Source organism: Ostrinia furnacalis, unplaced genomic scaffold, assembly GCF_004193835.3.
Source record: "Ostrinia furnacalis isolate ACB-3 unplaced genomic scaffold, ASM419383v2 OfSCF0986, whole genome shotgun sequence".
NCBI lineage: Eukaryota > Metazoa > Arthropoda > Insecta > Lepidoptera > Crambidae > Ostrinia > Ostrinia furnacalis.
The window spans coordinates 141,361-144,803 of NW_021131225.1; the positions used below are offsets into that span (position 1 = coordinate 141,361).

At 34.9% G+C, this 3,443-nt stretch overlaps 2 non-coding genes across 2 annotated transcripts; both read left to right on the plus strand.

Moving 5' to 3' along the window:
• Nucleotides 1-399: 399 nt before the first annotated feature.
• TRNAP-UGG (transfer RNA proline (anticodon UGG)) lies at nucleotides 400-471 on the plus strand. The gene has a single exon. It is a non-coding gene; the product is annotated as a tRNA-Pro (tRNA).
• Nucleotides 472-877: 406 nt separating this feature from the next.
• On the plus strand, nucleotides 878-949 carry TRNAP-AGG (transfer RNA proline (anticodon AGG)). The gene has a single exon. It is a non-coding gene; the product is annotated as a tRNA-Pro (tRNA).
• The last annotated feature ends 2,494 nt before the right edge of the window (nucleotides 950-3,443 follow it).

Genomic DNA, 3,443 nt, shown 5'->3' on the forward strand with positions numbered 1-3,443 from the left:
AAATATACACAGCCAGCGAAGAAGTTTTGCTTTCATAATTGAAATACAATTAGTCCGTTCTATTTAACACTAAAATCTGCAGATTTCTCAATGTATTTTCATTAGCACTCGTCACAAACTGGGGTTTTGAAGTGCTTAGATATTTCTTTACACAGAGTGCTCATAATCAACTAAATATAGGTACCTACTTACCTGACAATAGCATACAATAGTCTTTAGTAAAATGTAAAATATGAGTTAAATGCAAAATACCTAACTGTAATGAATTCCTTATCTCAGCGATTATATCCGGTCGCCGGTCGGTCTAAAGTGTGATGACGTCACGAATTGGATCGAATTAAAATGAATTTTTAACGCGTCTTCGATTGTGGATTTCAATTTCAACAACTTTCTGCAAGTGGCTCGTTGGTCTAGGGGTATGATTCTCGCTTTGGGTGCGAGAGGTCCCGGGTTCAAATCCCGGACGAGCCCGCTCTTTTTTGGTGAACAATATTATGGACTAAAATTTTGTTTGTGCAAAATGTTTGAAGTTAAATTACTTCTTATTACGATGAGTATTCTAGGTTTTTTTATTCGTTAGTCGTAAGTTTAATTATACATATTTTATTAACTGTTACCCGTAATCCTTGTAGATCTTTTTTGGTATTGTAATTCTTTAAATGCAACGGAATTATTTCAATTTATTGTTTCCTTTCAAATAACTCTGTATTTGTCTTGATGTGCGATTTCATCAAATGTACATGACAACAAACATGACTGTGAGTTACGTGTGTGTGTGTTCGTTAGAGTTCAAAATCACTGCCTTTCACTTGATTGCGTAAACGCATGTTAACCAACCTACAGAGGCGGTAACAGTATTTCAACGTGTCACACAACCGGCTCGTTGGTCTAGGGGTATGATTTTCGCTTAGGGTGCGAGAGGTCCCGGGTTCAAATCCCGGACGAGCCCAGCCAATTTTTTTATGGGAAAACATTTTTTTTGTAAATATAAAAATTAAAGCTATTTTCATTGAATTGCAAATTGTTTTAGTCTTTATCAGCACAGTGACTCCTTTTGCAATTGCTAAGTTGGTGTGAGTGAGTCTGATAAATCTGCGATATAGCGGCACTGACAGAATAATGAATTTTCATGCTTAGTTTAAAATTATGATCTTTTTTTGTTTATAATATTATTAATTTGTGGATAAACGCTAAAAATATTTAAACGTTAAAAATACAACACATTTTACTTATTTATGGAATTAGATGTAGGTATAAATGAGGTGTTCTTGAATCAGAGTGTGAAGTAAATTATGTATGGTCATTTTATCACCCTTTTTGGTTTAATAAGTCTCTAAGCACTGCAATAATCTTCCCAAGAAAGATTTTTAAAGAAAGAAAGATTACCTATAATAATAGGGATGTTTCCTGGGTCAAAAAGCAAGAGTTTTAATTAGTCCGTCAGTTAACTTATCAAAAAATACTCTACACGTATTTTTCACTTTTTCAAACTAATGAAAATTTTAAGAGATAAAGCGCGCCAAAGTTCATAAGAAGAGGCCCGTGACGTCAATCCCAACTTAATATTATAAATGCGAAAGTAACTCTGTCTGTCTGTCTGTCTGTCTGTCTGTCTGTCTGTCTGTCTGTCTGTCTGTCTGTCTGTCTGTCTGTCTGTTACGCTTTCCCGCTTAAACCTCGCAACCGATTTTGATGAAATTTGGCATAGAGATAGTTTGAGTCCCGGGAAAGAACATAGGATAGTTTTTATCCCGGTTTTTGAAACAGGGACGCGCGCGATAAAGTTTTTCTGTGACAGACAAAATTCCACGCGGGCGAAGCCGCGGGCGGAAAGCTAGTGCTTGCATAAAAGTGCCGCACGTTGTGACGTCGTGCGGAACTTCAACGCACCATAACTATGTAATTATTTGTTAGATTGTCAAATAAAAATATATGTGTCCAATATTTTTTGATATTAAACATGACGGACTAAAAAATTTTTTTTAGGAAACTAGCCTATTACTCGTTTTCTCACAACGCATCAACGATTGACAATCGTCGATTGTGTATTTTGTGCTGCACGTATGTGAAATGTGGAATCTATTATGATGCTTCTACGATTTCTATTATTTCCCAACATTAATTTAATAACCGTTCTCCGACAACAGACATCGAAGATCTAATTATAAGGCTTCACTATACAGCATTTACTGCCTTTGTTTGAAGAGGTTTCATCTTGTTTTATTGGATTTTCAAGTGGGATTCTCTCCTTGTATTTTCTTATTGATTTTAATCTTATTGAGTTCAACGAGATACAAAACTTATTTGTACCGCTACAGTCTGCTATTTGTTTGCCGTAATGTAGTTTGAAGTTGAAAAGAACATCATAAAGTGTTGAAACTAACTTGCTTTATGATGTGAAACAAACATTCGGATGACTTGGTGTTTTAGTTATAAAATTTTATATTGCATTCTTTCATGGCTTCTTCAGTGTTATGAATAAGGTTTTATTGGTGTTTGTTCTACATATATTTTCTTTTGAATAATTTTCTGCGGCCTTTTATACTTCAAGGTTCAGAAACGAATTAATTCACACTAAAACATAATGCATAGACATCAGAAATTGCAAGTTAAATTGTGCAGGAAAAATGGTAGCCAGTGAAATCTACAAATAAAAATTGTAAAACTTTAACTGTTAGGTGTGCTATTTATATATTTATGTACTCGAATTCTAAGCGTCATGTATGTTTTTTGTTTTGATAAGAACCCAAAACAAATCTTGAGTTTGTAGTAGCTTGACCTCTTTATGGAGATACCTAATATTGTAAGTACTTAGTCCCATACAAATAATACGTCTTGGTTGACTGGACCTAACTATAGAACGACTTTCCCCAGAAATATTATGCACAGCAATGACATTTAAAAAACAATGACCCAAGAGAAGCAGGTGGACGCCAAAACAGTCCTTATCATCGCTTTATGTAAAATACGCTGCAAAGTTTAATCCGTCCACCGATCCTGCCATCCATCTATTTGACACATCGGGCAGCGTGACCAGTGACACTGATTTAATGCTCAGGTAAATAAAGGTAGAGTTACCCCATCTCAACAACGTACGGGTGGGACAGGACAAATCTGCAAGCGAGGCCGAAATATGAAGGTACTTTGGTAAAGGGCTTTGTGATTCTGTTTCATAAAGTTATCGTCAAATCTCGTTGTTTCTGTTTCTGTGATTTTATTTAATCAAAAATAAAAGTTAATACCTAAATTACTTTAGGATAAGTAGGTAAGTATATCTAATAGGTTAGGATTACTTTAGGTTTCTAGAGGCACTAGAGGTAAGAATATTATGTCGGTAAGCCTAGTCTATTCTAATAGAATAGAAAACGAATTAAAATTAAAGGGTTACTGAACCATCGCATTTGAAAAGGTCCACAATGCCACATATCCACCAAATACTATAA